Below are 20,769 nucleotides of genomic sequence, written 5' to 3'. Positions count from 1 at the left end.
TTTATTTCCCAGAGGTTTTTGAGTTCACAGTATTTCTCAACGAACCTCATCATATTCTCTGGCTTGCGAAGTTTCTCCATATTCAAGAAATTTCTAGAAGAGAAAACCAAAAACATATAAACACTAGGTCAGCTTACATTGTCATAATCTTATCACAATCTTGACCTTTAAACAGTGTCTACTGCTGCCACTAAATGCTGCTCAGCTCTGCCCCATTGTTGTGTAATGATGATTTAACTGCAGACCCTGTGTTTCCATCTAAATAAATAAGTGGCATTAATATGCAAAAGTAATGAGAGCATTCATCAAGGCACCATTCATGTGTATATATCATGCCCCTCAGCATTAATGAGATGATACACTGCTTAATTTCCTCTGTCCAACAATCACAATCATTGCCTGATCTGATACACAGTAAAATAATATGTTTTTGAGTCGGCATATATATATTGTAGATGTCTCCGAGCAGAAGGAGAGCAAAATTGCATGGGGGGCCCCAAGATTAAATTGGTCAAGGGTCCAATCAACATAAACCCCCATCCCTGCCTTGATATCATGACTCAAGTATATATAGGCCTCTGCTGGCCCCATTTTCATTTTTACCTTTGTTTCAGTCGGTCGTCACTTCCGCTCGTCCAGACGCCGCGTAACAAACGTAGTCACGTCGTTCTCCTTATATACCCCGCGCATGCGTGAAACGCTGCCCTCTACACCCGCCCACGACTGACCTTTTCCTCTATTCCACACCCCTTCTCAGTATGAAACGACATTATGGCGGTGTCACGTGGTATACCCCGTCCCGACGAGGAAAGCCTGGAGGCGGGAACGTCCCGATCCAGGCCCAGACGCTACAAAGCCACGAATATGTCACTTGAAGAGATAGTGGAGATGGTGGACATACTGCAGAGGAAAGATTACAATGGCGATCATGGCCCATACCACACCCCTAATCGAAGGAAGGCCCAAATAATGGACAAAGTGGCAAGGATTCTTTATGAGAAATTTGGGGTCAGGAGGTCCAAGGAGCAGCTCCATAAAAGGTGGTCTGACCTGAAATTGCGGGAGCCAGAGCAGTATAGGAAGATCAAGAAAATTATTGACAAAAGTAGGTATTTTTCATGTGTTTGTTGCAATTATCTTTATTATATCTTTGCATGTTTTTCTCCATGTGCTTGTTTGGCCTGGTTGTACTTTTGAACATGGCAACTTTCAGGTTAGTGGGCAAAGTGTAGTATTTTTACGTTCGTAGTAAACATCGTTCCTCCAAAATCCGATGTTTTCCGCAGATCCAGGAAAACCACACGTGGTCATGCCTATTTGGCGTAAACCAACGTTTATAAACATTGTTGTCAAGATGATGTGTTTGTTTGACCTTACTAGAATGTGAAATGCAAACCGGATTTATTCACAGTGTAAAAGAGAGGATAATACTGGTTACACATCTGGACTCAGGAGCACCTGTGTGTCCCCCAAAAATAACCTTTTTATTAGGGTCTCACGCAAAGGATACTTTGGGGTGCCTCCATGTGTGTCACTTTGACAAAAAGCGTCAGTATTCCAGCTTGGGGAAACTCCGGAAAAAAAAGGTGATGACCTTAGGAATAATCCCAAACAGACAATTGTACACCACTTCCAAGCAATGTTTTCTATTTCTGCCCTACAATATCTGTGTGCTGAGTATACCTTTTGTTTCATTTTATTAGGGGATAGAAGAATGGGAGGACATCATTCGGAGGAGGCAAGGAAGCACAGACATGAAAAACACCACCAACCTCAGCATGTGGAGGAGGTAGATGTGGAAGGAGAGGTTGAAGAAGGAGAGGTGGAAGAAGGAGAGGTTGAAGAAGGAGAGGTGGAAGAAGGAGAGGTGGAAGAAAGAGGTATGGAAGAAGGAGGTGTGGAAGTAGGAGGTGTGGAAGAAGAAGGTGTGGAAGAAGGAGGTGTGGAAGAAGGAGGTGTGGAAGAAGGAGAGGTGGAAGAAGGAGAGGTGGAAGAAGGAGAGGTAGAGATTCTCAGCACAACAGGTCAGTGTCTATCACCACAGCTTCAGGTAAAGAGATGTAGACCTGCATATTTCTAATCAACCCTTTTTTTTTTTTTTTAGGGGATGAACATGGTGGTGTCACAGCATCTACTAGTACACCTTTCTCCTGTGCTAGTGCAAAAATCGTGATACAAGAAATAATGGAATGCAGTAGTGAAATGGACATTATGAGGAATAGGATGAATGTCACAGAAAAAAAATATAAAAACATCATTGACATGATGGGCCAAAAAAACAAAAAATAATTATTTTTCTACCAGAAAATGTCAAAAACGCACAAGTTGTGCACAGAATAAACCCCCCCCCCCCCAAAAAAAATTGTGTGGCTTCTTCTTTCTATGCTCAATAGCAGTTTGTACATTTAAAAGTGAGTGATTACTGTGACAATTGTGGTGATTTACTAAAACAGAGAAATACATTTGGCACTACAAGTGCACTAGGAGAACCAGGGAGACAGATAAAAGAAACCCAAGCAAGAATGACAAAACTGTAATTTCAAAGATCAAATTTTGTGTTTATTTTTTTAAAAATAAATATGCTCTGGCATAGCGATGGCCCCCCTACCCGTGAAGTACTCCACGTATCTATCTCAGGCATCTCGAGCAGTTCGGGGGGCCAAGCCAGTACGGCCAGTGTCCAGGCCAGTAAGGTTTTCTGATTGTCTGGCCTCAGGCCCAATGTTTGTAAGGAAGGTCTCTGAATGCCTGTGCAAAAAATTGTGAAGTATGCAGCAGCAAAAGATGATAGTGTTCAGTTTGTATTCTGCCATGTGTATGGCTGTCAGGAACAGGCGGAACCGGCTGGCCATTATCCCGAAGGCATTCTCGACAACCCTCCGTGCTCTGGCCAGCCGGTAATTAAAAACCCTCCTCTCCGGGGTGAGGGTTCTCTGGGGAAATGGCCTCATGAGGTGTGGTCCAAGCCCGAAAGCTTCATCCACGATAAACACGAAAGGGAGTCCCTCCACATTGTCTTCATCCCGTGGCAGTGCCAGGCCACCAGTCTGGAGACGTTGGGAAAACTCCGTCTGTGCGAATACTCCGCCGTCGGACATGCGGCCGTTCTTCCCCACGTCCACATACAAAAACTCGTACTGTGGCGACACCACCGCCATCAACACAATACTATGAAAACCTTCATAGTTGAAATAGTATGACCCCGAACAGGGTGGCGGCACTATGCGGACGTGTTTCCCATCTATTGTCCCCCCTCAGTTAGGGAAGTCCCACCGCTGGGCAAAGTGGGAAGCAACAGTCTGCCATTCCTGTGGCGTGGAAGGAAACTGTGAAGTCAAACAAAAAGAAAAATTTGTATTTTGGCACATAAACATTGCAATCAAAATACAAAAGACATCCTTTCCCAACATCAGTATAACATTTATTTGAGTGAGTATTTCATGCCAAAAAAATAAATAGGCCCACTTATCAGACTCCATTAAACATTTTAGGAGGGGGGGGGGGGTCTAGCTGAGTTGGGGCCCAGAAAAAAAACCTCTAGCACTCTGCCTAAATTGAATGAGAAAAAATACATTGGGACGCATTTTAAGGGGGAGGCAGAACTACAATGGAGCAGACAAAAAACAAGTTCGAAACAGACAAGGCTAGGTGTGTTTGGGCCTAGGATAGCATGCTGGACAGGTTATTGAAGGGAAATATGCATGTAGGCCAAAAAAGGAGCATTCAAAGCTTACAACATGCATGAGGACAAAGGGGACAAATCATGGTAATTAGGGAATGATGCAAGAAATACAATACATTAGCATACATTAAAGACATAGATTGTGATGTGAAAGGAAAAAACTTACCTTAATATAGTCCTTCTGCATCACTTGTATGATGGCAATTCTCGGCCCATGAACTCCTCCTCGCCACAGATCGGTGTCTGTCGAATGTTCTAAGAAGAAGAAGAAGAAAAAAAGATCCGACAGAATCTTAAAAAAAAAAAAAATGCGACTCTTCATGTCTCTCTATGTCGACTCTTCATGTCTCTCTATGTCGAATCTTTTCTCTCTATGTCAAATCTTTTCTCTCTATGTCGACTCTTCTTCATGTCTCTATAATGTCGAATCTTTACTCTTTATGTAGAATAATATTGGACTAATAGATTTAAGGTTAGGCACATTCGACCGCAACGAAAATAAAGCATTTGTTTATGTTGGATCTTTCGGTTTTCGTTCTCTGTGCTTTCGTTATCGTTTGTTAAAACGATAACGAAAATACCTGAAATTCGGACGAAAATGCATTCGGACGAAAACGAATGCACATGTCTACTCCCTATAGTTTCTCCTAAACCTTGGGTCCGGTTTCCTTGGAGGATACTCCTGAGGTGGTCTTTGTGCTCCCCCTCTAAAGGATGGTCTCTGCTCCCCCCTCTGACTGGTGGGGTAGCTGGTCTCCTCCTGGGGAAACCATGTGGCATATCTCCTCTGACCATATGAGCATATGTCTTTTTCTTTTTTTCAAAATGTAAAGATTGAGGAGATATACCTGTATGATTTTCAGCCACAAATCTAGTTATAGGTTCAGGCCTTTCTTTGTATTTACTGGTCTGTTGGATAGAGTACAAATTGTTACTCTCTTTTACCAAGTATTCCAGTGAACACTGCAACTTGTAGTCCCTTGCTAAACTCATTTTTATGTAGGTAGGTAGGGCCTCGAAGTACAGGGATTTAAACTCAGGGTGATTGTAATCTGGCTCCTTTTTTTAAAGTTGGGAAACAGCTGATGTCATTGTGACCCTTTCTTCACCCTTCTCTCATGGGGCTCATGACATAAAAAAAATAAAAATATATTATTGTTTCTTCTCAACAGGTCTAACATATACAACATAAGATATGTCAGCAAACATAGGATAGACACATACAGTACATACTGCTTCAACATTACAAGCATTCCAGGAAATTAAAGGGTCCCCTTTGAGAAGCAAAATGCATACCAACATATGCTTGGCAAACTGTGTTTCTCACATATTTTCTCAACACAATCTGTTTATACTTCCTATGCTAAAAATTTAACTAATTTAATTCAGAGCAAGTCAAAATTGAAGAATATAGTCTTAAAGTGGTTATTAGCTGCCTTTAAAGCGGTAGTAAACTTAAAGTGGATGTAAACCCTCTCATATACCATTAAAGTCAACAGCCTCAGATGATACACAGAGATTGACGTGCTGTCACTGCTGACAGGGCCTCTTCCTTCCGGGTTCAAAGGCTCTGGCCACTTGAATGGCTGAGCTGCGATGACGTGCACAAAGCTCTGAAGGAAGTATGCCATTCTTTTAGAGCGCATGCATCGGTGGTGTCACTGGCTGCAGAGACACAGAATATCTCCTAAATGGTGCAGGCATAGGAGATATTCCTTGCACCTACAAGTAAGCTTTATTATAAGATTACCTTTAGGTACAAGTGTCAAATGAGAGTTTACTACCACTTTAATGATTTAGTTATTTTGTTTATATGTGAATGGTAATGAAAAAGTGCTTTGGTAGTTTTGGAATGAATGTCCTTATAAAAAGATAAATGGGGTTTGATTTACTAAAACTGGAGAGCATCAAATCTAGTGTAGTTCTGCATAGAAACAATCAGCTTCCAGTTTTTTGTTTTTTTGTCAAAGCTTAATTTAACAAGTTGAAATTAAAAGCTGATTGGCTACTTTGCACAGCTACACCAGATTTTGCACTCTCCCGTTTTAGTAAATCAACCCCATGGTGCTGAGTTTTTGTCGTCATTTGTTTTGTTTTTTAATTTGAAAAATTCTCAAAACCTTAAAGCCTTGAGCACATCAGCATCAAATCCCAGTATTTTTGGGCACCCAGGTGGCACAAGTGTAGCATCCACTCCAGCCCCACTATCAGCAGTCTGTCAAAATCTATGACAGGCTGAGATATGCGGCAACTGGATGTGGCTGAACAATATACTGAGAGTTCAGAGATATACTGGATTCCCCCAATGCAGAATTCCTAAGAGGCAATGATTGACAACGATGTGGATAATTCTTCTGGCATCTCACAATGTTGTCACCTTAACCTCCTTAGCGGTAATCCAGAGTGTGGCTCGGGATTAGTTTTCAGTACCAATAGCGGTAACCTCGAGCCACACTCGGGATTGCATCACACGATCCAGGTACAGCTACTTACCTTGTCCCTAGTATCCTGTGATGTCTTCCCTCTGTATCCTCTGCCGGATCCTCCGCCCGATGCATCAATGTTCTGGGCTCCGTTCCCTGTGAGCGTCGCGACACATGGAGGCAGAGCCCGGCAGCAAATTCAAAAAAGTACAAAAAACATAAAACACACAATACATTGTAATCTGTAGATTACATTACTGTATCAAATCATTTCACCTCAGTTTTGTCCCTAGTGCTTTGTTCAGTGCCTTGCCTGCACTTTTATATTATATATACCATGCCCTCTGCCTGGAAACTTGAGAACATCCATGGCATCCAAAAAGCGTCCCTCTACGTCAAAAGCAGTTTTAGACCAGCTTGAAAATAGCGATAGTGAATTAGAATCGCTTGCAGAATTGAGCAATAGTGATTCGTCATCAGACACTGAAAGTGACGCCAGCAACGATTCTGCAACTAAGCTCAGTGATGTGTGCGAACTTGGTGCTCTATTGACTGTGGTACGGATCATGCAGTACTGAGCTCAGTCGCAGAATTGTCGCTGTCGTCTCACTTTCAGGGTCTGATGACGAATTTTCCCACGAACCGTTATCTCTCAATTCTACAAGTGATTCTAATTCACTATCACTGTTTTCTAGCTGGTCTAAAACAGCTTTTGACATAGAGGGACACTTTCCATTGTCCTGATTGTGATGATAGACTTTGTGCAGTCCCATGTTTCAAAATTGTTCATACCTGGGATGTTTATTAAACCAATACTGTATGCAGTGTCTAGAATTACAGTTGCACCCTTGTTTGGACAAATTTCAGTGTTTTTGATTTGATTACATCATTGAATAAAATGTATTATTTATTTTTTATAATTATTTATAGTTATTTATTATATTATCATTTCTGATTTAGTGTTTCAAACTTTATCATACCCAGGATGTCTACTAGACTCTACTAGAATTACAGGCCTAAAATATAAAACTCCAAATTTTCATGCAAAACAATGTATCGCTTTGACATTCAAAAATCACACATAATCATACCGCCAGGGAGGTTAATACAGGAAGCAAACCTTTTTTAATGGAAGAAAAAAGGCTATGATCAGTTTAAAAAAACATTCATTTTTCCATAGAGATGCATTGATCTGTATTGATGCATTGAAACGGAACGCACATATGAAAGGGGCCTACTATTATCACTTTTTCAATTAAGCTACTATTGTTGACTGTTATAGCTATCAACATCTGTAGACATAACATTTAAAGACAAAGCTGTACTTTTAAATAAATAATAATTAATCTTTATTAACTACTCACATAAAAGCTCTAAAACAATAATCTTCCAGTTTCCACACGTTTATTATTTTTTAGTGGTTAATATGGAAGTGCAGCATGGTCTCCTATTGTTGTGCATATAGACGTTAAGTGTTGTAGTACACTATAGAGATTTAATTGAAGGATTGTTTTCTTTAAGTTACTCAACAAAAATCATGTATTTTAGTTCATGACAAGAATCATTTAATTCCATAGAAGATGTAAAAATATAATTCTTGGCATTGTACTCTAGAAACACCCCTAAGCCAACTTAAAGGGGTTGTAAAGGTACATTTTTTTTCCTAAATAGCTTCCTTTACCTTAGTGCCGTCCTCCTTCACTTACCTCATCCTTCGATTTTGCTTTTAAATGTCCTTATTTCTTCTGAGAAATCCTCACTTCCTGTTCTTCTGTCTGTAACTAAACACACACTAATGCAAGGCTTTCTTCCTGGTGTGGAGAAAGCCTCTTGAGGGGGGAGGGGCAAGCAGGAGTGTCAGGACGCCCACTAACACACAGCTCCTTTCTCTATCTGCAAAGTAGAGAGTGTCCTGACTTGCCTGCTCGCCCCCTCCCCCCTCAAGAGGCTTTCTCCACACCAGGGAGAAAGCCTTGCATTACGGTGTGTAGTTACAGACAGAAGAACAGGAAGTGAAGATTTCTCAGAAGAAATAAGGACACTTAAAAGCAAAATCGAAGGATGAGGTAAGTGAAGGAGGAGTGCACTAGAGTAAAGAAAGCTATTTAGGGAAAAAAAATTGTACCTTTACAACTCGTAAAACAGGGAGACCTAATTACAAAGATATCATTGGCTGCTTGAAACCAATTAACATCAAACTTGTTGGTCTCCCTGTTTTACATACTAAATGGGATGTTGGCACATCTTACCATTTTTACAACTATTCTAAAAGAGGCTATACTCTCCCCTTTCCAATTACCTTTACAACTCCTTTAACCACTTAAGCCCCGGACCATATTGCTGGTCAAAGACCAGAGCACTTTTTGCGATTCGGCACTGCGTCGCTTTAACTGACAATTGCGCGGTCGTGCGACATGGCTCCCAAACAAAATTGGCGTCCTTTTTTCCCCACAAATAGAGCTTTCTTTTGGTGGTATTTGATCACCTCTGCGGTTTTTAGGTTTTGCGCTATAAACAAAAACAGAGCCACAATTTAAAAAAAAATAATATTTTTTACTTTTTACCATAATAAATATTACCCAGTGCGCATGCTCCAAATTACGCCGCAAAGACTCATTGGTTTCAACGTGAACGTAAGTTACGGCCAGCCCCATTCACGGACGAATTTCGCAAACGACGTATAACGTGAAAAATTTGACGTGGTTCCGACGTCCATACTTAACATTGGCTGCGCCATCTTTTTGGTGGTTTATCTTTACGCCTGAAAACGCCCTACATAAACGGCGTATTCTTTACTGCGACGGGCAAGCGTACGTTCGTGAATAGACGTATCTTGCTGATTTACGTATTCTAGGCGTAAATCAGCGTACACGCCCCTAGCGGCCAGCATAAATAGACAGCTAAGATACGACGGCGCCGGTGGTCGTAGCTTAGCAACATTTAAGCGTATCTCAATTTGAGAATACGCTTAAATATACGACGGCGCAGATTCTGAGTTACGACAATGTATCTACTGATACGCCGTCGTATCTCTACCTAAATCTGGCTAAATGCGTTTACAAAATAGGGGGTAGTTTTATGGCATTTTTATTATTTTTTTTTTTTACTAGTAATGGCAGCAATCAGCGATTTTTTCCTGGGACCATTGGCATTTTTATAGCGATCAGTGTTATAAAAATGCATTGATTACTATAAAAATGCCATTGGCAGGGAAGGGGTTAACACTAGTGGGCGAGGAAGGGGTTAAGTATGTTCCCTGGGTGTGTTCTAACTGTAGGGTGGGGTGGACTCACTAGGGGAAATGACTGATCGCTGTTCATACACTGTATGAACAGATGGTCAGGCATTTCTCCCCTGAAAGGACCAGGAGCTGTGTGTTTACACACACAGCTTCCGGTTCTCGCTCTGTAACGAGCAATCGCGAGTGTGCGGCGGTGATCGCGACCGCCGGGCACGCGCGCGGGAGTCAGGAGCGAGCGGGGAGCGCGCCTCCGGCGGCGCATGCGCCCCTAGTGGCTGCTTCGCGCAGGAGAGCCAACCTGCCGCCGGTGGCTGGTCGGCATGCAGTTAATGTGATGACAGCCTGCCATTGCTATTACATAAAAATCGGGCATGCTTATCCAGTGACATCAAGACTTTCTTCTTCTTCATTCCTACTTTGCTTTCTACATACATGTTCTTGGCCATAGATCCATAGGAAAAATAAATTACAACAGGTTATGCCCTGTACACACGATCGGACCTTTGTCCGACCAAAATCACATCGGAATTCCATCGGAGTAAAATAAAACATGTTCTCTATGTAAACTCTGATGGAATTCATCAGAATTTGGGGCATACACACGGTCGGAAATTCCGATGGAAAAAGTCCGTCAGTCCGTCGGAAATTCCGATCGTGTGTACGGGGATTTAGATTTTTACAAGGTGTACAACATATAAATGCAAGCTAAAAATACAGTAGACATGGTAACAAAGTGGTACGCAACCATATTAAAAAGAAATGTGGTCAAAAATGGATGTAAGACTGTTAAAACATTATTGTTAAGTGTAAAAGGTGTTCATGTATTATTTCACTATATTTAATATGTATTAGTCTCACTAAAATAACAGCCTTGCTAATCTCATGAAAAATCCAAATATCTATTTAGTCTCCATATGTGGTGGAATTAGGATTGAAAATACAAAAGTAATATTATCTATCTGTAATATTCCATGCTAAATTTCTATAATATGCTGCAATAATGACTGCAGAAGATGCATTTTTCTTTCTAAAAAATGTCTTTATTCAAAAATGTTCCAGTGTCCTGCAGCAGTCACTACTGGGTTCTGTCTATCCTGAATGCTCATTATCCATAATTGTTGACTTGCACACCACCTGATTATTGTAAGCAACATTATTGTTTGTTAACATCTAACCTGTTATACTAGTAGAAACCGCATACCGTATAATCAGCATAACAATAGAAGTTAATGCAAGTATATAATAAAAAAAAATCAAATAAATACAAATCGATAAAATATTTTTTCCATGAGTTTCACGTTTATGCGAATAATTAACCTGATAATTAAAAAAAAATGCTTTGGGATATAACTATAAAACATTTTTCTTTATACTTCTTTAAAATGAAAATTATATTTTGTTCTCCTATGACTGGCTGATGTAAATGATGCTGGTTAGGAAAATGATATAGCGGATTGTGTTGTTCCTTTACTGTATTAAATATGTTTTGTTATTCACACTTCTCCCCTGCCTGCTTCCCATGCATACAGCTGTCTTGTAAGTCAAATGGAAACAAAGCTGATGAACACCCAATGAAAGAAGCCATACATAATCAAAACGGCATATGGTGGGAATGAAGAACATCTTTTCTTTTGTTGACTTTTTTCTTTTCTCTTTTTGTATTTCTTTCCGTTATTCTACTTTTCTGCCCCTGAAACACAGCTAATTACAAAAAGTTGGAACTCAAAGCTAGATATCTTTAAGGGCTTTGCTTTTTCAGGAGGAACAAAAGAGACAAACTAAGGACATGGTCAGAACCTCACAAAAAGAAAAAGAAAAAAAATCATCTAATGAGGATGTAGCAATAAGTGCTAGCAAGAAAAGTTGAAATAAAAAGGGCTTTTAGACAACATTGCTTTAATAGATAGGCTTAAGAAAACCCTAATATATAAAATATGAGCTTTATACTAACAGTTTTACTATTTACTGGTTTTACTTGTTATTTTGTGCTTATTACATAATGTAAATGTAATCTATATTATTGTTTATCCAAAATGTATACAGTTTAGGCTTACTATGCCCACTGACTAACATTACTTCCTCCAGCAGGGCTCCTCCATTGGATAGACTACCCAGATTACATACATTAGGCTCAAAGTCTCACTAGAGCTGGATGCATTTCTAGTAAGCACTTTGTCTATGAGAACCTTATATAAATTAATACAATATATGCACTGCCTAAATAGATAGTACCTCTATTTATTTAGACTGTGCATACATTGTATTAATTTCTATAAGCTTATATAAATTAAATAGTTTCTAAAACCCACATAATAAATATAACTAATTATACGTATTTTGTGCAATGAAGTAAGATTATTGATCTGTATGTGCTTACTAGGGATGAGCCGAAAACCCCCCTGTCAGGTCCCGGCAATACAGATCAAAGTTATTGAAAAAAACATCAGGGGTCCCCCCAGTCCATTACCAGGCCCTTTAGGTCTGGTATGAATATTAAGGGGAACCCCGAACCCCAAAAAATGTGGGGGTGAGGTCACCCGTCCTTATCATAGGGAACCCCCGGGGTTCCCTGTGTTAAGGATGGGTGACCCTGCACCCTCTAACGCGTCATGGGAGTTTAGTTCCTGCTGGAGAGTGGAGACTGCAGTGTGGCTGGAGAAGGGATCATCGTTGGACATTGACGGGATTACATCGCTGGAATTTTTATTTTATTTTTTAAATAAAGGACTTGTCCGACTGTGTCTGTGTGTTTTTTACAAATTTTAAAATTTTCTTTGTGAAATGGTAGGGGTGCAATGTATACCAATTCACATAGGGGGGGCGGGATCTGGAGACGCCCCCACAAACACCAGGCAAGGGGATGAGGCCCCCATGTTGAGGGCATGTGGCCTGGTATGGTTCAGGAGGGGGGGCGCTCTCTCGCTCCCCTCTTTTCCTGCGGCCTGCCAGGTTGCGTGCTCAGATAAGGGTCTGGTATGGATTTTTGGGTGGACACCACGCCATTTTTTTTAATTTTGGTGTGGGGTTTCCCTTAAAATCCATACCAGACCCTTCAGGTCTGGTTTGGATTTTTGGGGGGGACCCCACACCATTCTTTTTTTAAATTTGGTGCGGGGTTCCCCTTAATATCCATAGAAAACCTGAAGCGCCTGATATGAAATTTGGGGGGACCCCACGTGGTAATGGACTGGGGGGGTCTCTTTTTTTCAATGACTTTGATCTGTATTGCCAGGACCCGACAATTCATGAATAGCTGTGAGTAGTTTTAAATGATTTTTTTCCTTTAGAAATTACATTTTGTGCAAGGACAGTTTTAAGCACGGGAAACATGCGCTACTTTACAGGCATACTATACAAACCTGTCTTTAACGCATACTGTTAGACAGGTTAATTGGTTGTTCTGCAGGCTGGTCGGTAGGGAGGCTTGGTTTTTCCCTGGGTATTCCCCAGGTTTTGTTGTTATCTGCTTTAGCCTTCCAATTCCACTTACTGCGATTGCCAGCTATAGATGTGGGCGGTGGACACGTTTATGTTTCACCTGTGGTTCTTATATTGGTCCAGCAGCGCACCAACACCTTTGCAGCCATTGTGCTATATGCTGGGTGTTTGGTGTGCTCCTGTACCTTTAAGGAGGGGTGGCTCCCCTTCAGTCCACCTTCCCCTATCTATCCATTAGAATGCCTGTGCCTCCACTGTGGGGACGCTCCTTGTTTAGTGTTAGGACCACAGATTACAGGGTGCCTTGGCGCGGCTCTGTGGCTCACGCATGCGTTTGCAAATGCGTGCGGACAAAACCCCTGTTTTTAACGCATACTTTTAAACAGGTTAATTGGTTGTTCTGCAGGCTGGTCGGTAAGGAGGTTTGGTATTTCCCTGGGCATTCCCCAGGTTTTGTTGTTATATACTATACACACCCCCCAGTTACGAAATGTTAAGGAATATTTCACTTTTATTGTTTCACTTTAAGCATTATTAAAATCACTGCTCCTGAAAAAATGGTCGTTTTTAAAACTTTTTTTTTGCATTGATTGCAGGACCCAGGTCCCCAAACACTTTTTATGACAATAACTTGCATATTAACCTTTAAAATGAGCACTTTTGATTTCTCCCATAGACTTTTAACAGTGTTCCGCGGCTTTTCAAATTGGCTGTGAACACTCCAAATTGTTCGCTGTTCGCCGAAACGAGCCAACAGCCAATGTTTGAGTCGAAATCATGTTTGACTCGAACATAAAGCTCATCCGTAGTGCTTACCTTAGAATATAACATAATTTGCTAAAGTCCAATGTCTTGTTTTCATCCTCCATTGCCCAATCATTGAGTCCTGGACAAAGTACTGCACTGGGTGGAGGCAGGGTGAGTGTCACATGCTCCTCTATCACTGGAAGTAGCAGTAATGTTACAGAATAAGTGGAGGAGTGGCCTTAAACGTAAGTATAGGCACCGGAGGGTACCTAGCACAGAGTGATGGATGGGTTTACTTTTTTTAGATAGAGCAATTTAGATAATGGGGGTTATTTACGAAAGGCAAATCCACTTTACACTGAAGGTGCACTAAGAATTGCAGTCGCTGTAGATCCGAAGGGAAGATCTGAAATGAGGGGAAGCTCTGCTGATTTTATCATACAATCATGTGCAAGCTGAAATTCTGTTTTTTATTTTCATTGCATGTCCCCCTCAGATCTACAGCGACTGTACTTGCAGTGCAAAGTGGATTTTTCTTTTGGAAATAACCCCCGATGTCACACAACATATCAAATTTAACATGATATCATAATTGAGTCTTGGCAAAATTTCACCTAAAGCTCACCTAGAACTGCCAACAAAAGTCATACTCAGTGGAAATCATGTCCATTGTTGCAAAGTACAACTCATGTCTGGGGCCAATGCAGTCCCTCCAAAATTAGAAACCCCTACATGTATTCAAAACAACAATAAATAGCTATGATCAATGATGGTTGCATGGAAAATGAAATTTTTCAGTATGTTATATTATCATGCCTAGATAATCCAAATTAATTAAATTTGCCCAGCCATGCATATGAAGGCAATCAACTTTGGAGGACTATATTTTTGTAATGGCAGACAATAAATATATAGTACAATAATTAAGCACACTTTACAAAATATAATAATTTGTCAAAAAAAATTGAGAATATTTGCACTAATCTGCATTATTGGTTCTCACTATGATATTCTGCTCTAGGTTCAACTGTTAGCTTTATAACATGGTGAATTTATGTATTGAGTGACCCAACTGCAAAGAAAATAATGTTACTACAAATACTGCACTTGAAGTACATCCCTTTGAATTCCCCACGATTAATGATTATCAATGTCAGTGTTTGAATTGGTTACAGTGCCAGCAAAAATAATCTAGACAAGTGTGGCAGGATGTGCAGGATGTGGTTTTGGCTCTTTAAGAATTTCTAATCCTGATATTTCACCAGTCAGAAATGAGCTTACAATGGAAATCAAGGGAGCTTATCAAATAAAAGTAGCCTTTATCTACCTAAAGACCTTAAAGTGGAGGTCCCACTAAAAAAAATAATTATTAAAAGCCAACAGCTACAAATACTGCAGCTGCTGACTTTTAATATATGAACATATACCTGTCCAGGGCAACCGCGACGTCGGCCGCCGAAGCCGATCTGTCGCTTGAGGATCGGCGGCTGCAGCTGCCATCCTCGGTAATGGAATCAGGAAGTGAAGCATTGCGGCTTAACTTCCTGGTTCCCTACTGCGCATGCGCAAGTTGCGCTGCGCTTCTTTACTGGTCCCTGCTGTATTCTGGAACCTGTGTGTCTCCCAGAAGACAGTGGGGCGGACAGAATAGGTGCCGGAAGTGGCGTAGATAATCGAGGTGATCTATGCCAGGAAGTGGGAGCAAATACCTGTATTAAACACAGGTATCTGCTCCCTCCTCCCCCCTGAAAGGTGCCAAATTTCACATCAGAGGGGGGGGGGGGGACCAAAAAAGTTTTTGGGTGGAACTTTACTTTAAGTAAAATAAAGTATGCAAGTTAAGAGAATGTTTAGCCGCAAAATTATGAAGCATGAAAAAATAAATTAAAAAATATACAATTATAAAGGCCAGGTAACAGACCTACTGTACACACACACACACATATATATATATATATATATACTGTATATATATATATATATATATATATATATATGAATGAATGAAAAACTTATAAAGCGCGGCGCATGCGAACTGAATCGCTTCTGGGCGCTAGTTGTTCGTGTCTCATGACATCAAAAGAGCAGAGTTTTGATCTGTCTTCTGAAAGTCAGGTGGTTTTCCTCCAACCGAATGCTGGTTGGTAAAGCGTTCCATAGTCTAGGACCCTGAAAATCAAACCTTCTTTCTCCTTTGGACTTGTATTTGGTTTTTGGTACCCTGACCAGATTTTGGTCGGTGGATCGCAGAACGCGATTCGAATTGTGAGGTTCTATCTTGTCGCAAAGATATTGCGGAGCCTTCCCATGGATGCACTTATGTGTCAGGCAGAGTGCTTTAAATGCAATTCTGTCTTTTACTGGCAGCCAGTGAAGGGTTCTCAACGAAGGTGAGATTGATTCCCATTTTTTTTTCCCAGTCACCAGTCTGGCGGCCGTATTCTGAACGACTTGCAGACGGGAGATTTGGTACTTTGGGAGTCCGAGGTACAGGGCGTTAGCATAGTCCAGTCTGGAATTCACGATTGTTCCCACCACGAATGCTACGTCTTCTTTGGGGATAAATGAAATAAGTCTGCGTAGTAGGCTCCGCTGACTACTGACCCTATTTGTGCGTCCATTGTCATGAAGGTGTCGAAGATGACCCCGAGACTTTTGACTTTGGAGCTAGGTGTGATGATTTGGCCCAGAATGGGCGGGGGTGTCCAGGTTGTTGCCAGTTGACTCTTTAGGCTGGCGTGAAACATAAGGAGTTCTGGCTCCCAATGATGGTGGCTTCACATGTGGACTCTCTGATCAGAAGTGCATTCTTTGATCAAAAGTGCCTGAGTTAAAAACCAGGAGTTTGAAACAGGAGGTAAGACAGGAGTCTTCATTATTTTTTTTCAATCACTGATCCAGAACAAGCTTGCAGCTAATAAAGTTGGAACTCTTGCTATATAGATTCAGCGGTGCAGCAGACGCTCTCATCTTAGTCTGCTCACCCCAGGGATAGTGAGAGCAGGACGCTCTCAAACGAGTCGGCTCTCCCCAGGGATAGTGCAGCCAGGCAGGGTCCTCCCAGCTCTCAGGTGCTGCAGACACAGCTCAAAAAAACAGGACTAAGACTCCCCCCCCCCACACCCCCCTAGCCAATTGATCCAGGGTTGCACCGATCGCCGTTAAGGGGTCAGGAAGGAATTTTTTCCCCCGATCGCTGCAGATTGGCACAGCACGCCTGGGGTTTTTCGCCTTCCTCTGGACCAATCGGGGAGAGAAGACTCAACGAGTGACGGCTCACTTGGACAGTCTTCCACCCATCACGTCCGGCGTCTCGCGGCTCTTCCCGCATCCGCGCCAGACCAGGCCTCATTCGCGGCCGCCGCAATTAGGAAAGACTGATGACAATGTGACTGGCGACAATGGCTAATCTGCGATACTCTGCGGACTCTATTCGGGGTCTGAGACAATTCGCAACAAAATAAAATAAATAAATATATATACTAGCTGAATACCCGGCGTTGCCCGGTCTTCCTATCTTAACCTTTTGGGGAGGAAAATCATAGTAATATAAATATACCCATCTTTTATAAAAGGGTGTAGGTAAGGGTTAATTTAACTGTCATATATTTTTATTTGGCATATAAGTAATATTTGTACCAGGTATTATTGAAATATCTCCAGGCGTACAGAAGTTATGTGGGAACATACATTTCCCATTGATTTGCATGGGACTTTAAACAAAAACCCCGACCCTCACAAATGGGGGTAGTTAAGGGATAAATTAACTATCCTATAGTTTAAGTGGACATATAAGTAACATGTGACCAAGTGTTATCGAAATATCTACAGCCGTTTGGAAGTTATGAAGTAACATGTATTTCCCATAGAGTTGAATGGGACTTTAAAGGAAAACTCCGACGATGGCAAATGGGGGTGTGTAAGGGTTAAACCACCTATCCTATGTTTGTTGCTGACATATAAGTAACATATGTGCCAAGTTTCATGTTAATATCTTTAGCCGTTTGGACGTGATGCTGGAACATACATACATACATACACACACTTGAGTTTTATATATATAGAAGATATATATATATATATATATATCAAAACTATAGAACAGTCCCAAGGGTAGCTCACTATGTTTGAAGTAAATATGCAGGTGCTCACCCACAAAGAAATCTATACAAATCCAAAACTGGTATAGAGACACGGGGCCGGATTCAGAAAAGAGCTACGTCGTCGTATCTCTGAGTCCGGCCGTCGTATCTATGCGCCTGATTCATAGAATCAGGTTACGCATAGATATCCCTAAGATCCGACAGGTGTAAGTGACTTAATATGCAAATGAGGAGTTACGCCGATTCAGAAACGAACGACCGCCCGGCGCTTTTTTTTTACGTCGTTTGTGTTCGGCTTTTTACGGTGTATAGTTACCCCTGCTATATGAGGGGTATGTGCAGCGTATCCTGTGTTAAGTATGGTCGTCGTTCCCGCGCCGAGTTTTGAATTTTTTACGTTGTTTGCCTAAGTCATTCGCGAATACGGATGGACGTAATTTACGTTCACGTCGAAACCAATGACGTCATTTAGAGCAATGCACGCTGGGAAATTTTACGGCCGGCGCATGCACAGTTCGTTCGGCGCGGGGACGCGCCTGATTTAAATTTTACACGCCCCCTACCCGCGGAATTTGAATTCCGCCGGGGGATTTACGATCCGCCGCCGCAAGTTTACAGGCAAGTGCTTTCTGAATAAAGCACTTGCCTCAAAAACTTGCGGCGGCGTAACGTAAATGAGATCCGCTCACCTATCTGAATCTGGCCCACGGGTCTTGCAAAGGAGATAGATCGAAACAGCAGTGTTATTATTGTCAATGCTTTTTTTTTTGTCAGATATTTTTTTATTAGAATTTTTGCACAATAGAGATAAAAAATAAAAAGGTCAAAACCAAACGTGACCCATCAAATATCAGACTAGATATGCAACAGAGAAGAAACTCAGGCCATTTTTCAGCTTTCTGCACTGTCACACTGTGAATGACAATTGCGTGGTTATGCAACACTGTACACAATTATATATATATTTTTTAAGACAGATAGAACTTTCTTTTAGTGGTTTTTAACCACTTAAGGACCGCCTAACGCAGCTATACTCCGTGGGTCGCGGTCCGAAGCTCTGTGACCGCGGCCGCGGGACCCACGGACCCGATCGCCGCCGGAGTCCCGCGATCGGTCCCCCGAGATGAAGAACAGGGAGAGGTGTGTGTAAACACACCTTCCCTGTTCTTCGTTGTGGCGCTGTCATTGATCGTCTATTCCCTGATATAGGGAAAGGCGATCAATGATGTCACACGTCCAGCCCCCCCCCTACAGTTAGAAACACATATGAGGTCACACTTAACCCCTTCAGCGCCCCCTAGTGGTTAACTCCCAAACTGCAATTGTAATTTTCACAGTAAACAATGCATTTTTATAGCATTTTTTTGCTGTGAAAATTACAATGGTCCCAAAAATGTGTCAAAATTGTCCGATGTGTCCGCCATAATGTCACAGTCATGAAAAAAATCACTGATCGTCGCCATTAGTAGTAAAAAAAATAATAGTTAATAAAAATGCAATAAAACTATCCCCTATTTTGTAAACGCTATAAATTTTGCGCAAACCAATCGATTAACGCTTATTGCGTTTTTTTTTACCAAAAATAGGTAGAAGAATACGTATTGGCCTAAACTGAGAAAAAAAAGTTTTTTTTATATATTTTTGGGGGATATTTATTATAGCAAAAAGTAAAAAATATTGCATTTTTTTTCAAAATTTACGCTCTATTTTTGTTTATAGCCAAAAAATAAAAACCGCAGAGGTGATCAAATACCATCAAAAGAAAGCTCTATTTGTGGGAAAAAAAGGATGCCAATTTTGTTTGGGAGCCACGTCGCACGACCGCACAATTGTCAGTTAAAGCTAAGCAGTGGTGTGATCCAGTGATTTCTCCAGCTAGGTACATGACGTCAGAGATCATAGATGGCAGGGCTGAGCTGTCAAAGGCCAGTTCAATTCTAGAGGATTAAGCAAAAAGTAGGAGTATAGGTAAAAATTATTGCCTGAGAGCAGGATTTTTACAGCACCAAAGTTTGGTAAGGGCTGCAGAATCCCCCCAATGTTTTCTAGGTCTTATGCCCTGGAGAGGTTGGAGGTGCTATAAAACTACATACAAAAATCCTAATCATAAACCAGATTTAAACCTTCATCTCCAGCCCTCACAGACAAGAATTATATAACTTGATGGCCACAGGCAAAAATTATTTCCTGTGTTGCTCTGTGGTGCTTCGTGGTTGTAACAATCTGTCCCCGATGATATTGCGCAGACTGACCAGCATATTGTGGAGTAGGTGGGAGGAGTTGTCCAAGATTAAACATACCTTGAACAACATTCTCCTCTGCAATACTGTTGTTAACGACTCCAACTCCAATCCAACAATATCACTGGCCTTGCAAATTAGTTTGTTGAGTCTGTTGGCGTCGGCCACCCTAAGACTGCTTCCCCAGCATGCCACTGCATACAAGAGAGTGCTAGCCACCACAGACTTATAAAACATCTCTACCGTCAGATGTTTAAAGACCTCAGTCTCCACAAAAAATAGAGGCGGCTCTGGCCCTTCCTATAGAGCACCTTAATGTTCTTGCTCCAGTCCAGCTTATTAGTATGTGCATATTATGTGCACCCCCCGATACACTGTCCCAGAAGATGCCACCAACACAAGTGTGTATTAGAGAAATGTAATCAGTTGTTACATATGGATCAAAGGAACGTAACCAGGTAAATGCTTGTCTGTTTATAACTAGTCTGCATATAGAGCCAGGCAATGGATGGAATAAAATAAACTTGCTCGAATCAAAAAGCAAAAGGAAAAAAGTCCAAAGAAATGTTCCCTGTTTACTGTGATAAAAAAAAAAAAAAACGAGAACTACAGCAAACCACAAGAACCAGAAAACATATTTGCAGAGCGTCCAGATGAACAAACCACTCCATTGACTTGGAAAGCATAATAGGTTAGTGATAACACCATATAGAATAATGAGAGCCCCCAGTGCAAATCAAATAAAAAAAATGGTCTAAAAAGACAAGTCTCAAACAAGCCCATTAAAGAGTTCAGCAGAAAATTCTCAGGCATAAACATTCAACTGTGTACCCTCGGCCAAGAGTAAGCCCCTTAATGACTGGCCAGCATTACATGTCTCAGGTGATGGAATCAA

Source organism: Rana temporaria, chromosome 5 (genome assembly GCF_905171775.1).
Source record: "Rana temporaria chromosome 5, aRanTem1.1, whole genome shotgun sequence".
Classification (NCBI taxonomy): domain Eukaryota; kingdom Metazoa; phylum Chordata; class Amphibia; order Anura; family Ranidae; genus Rana; species Rana temporaria.
Note: the sequence above shows the minus strand (reverse complement) of the source record.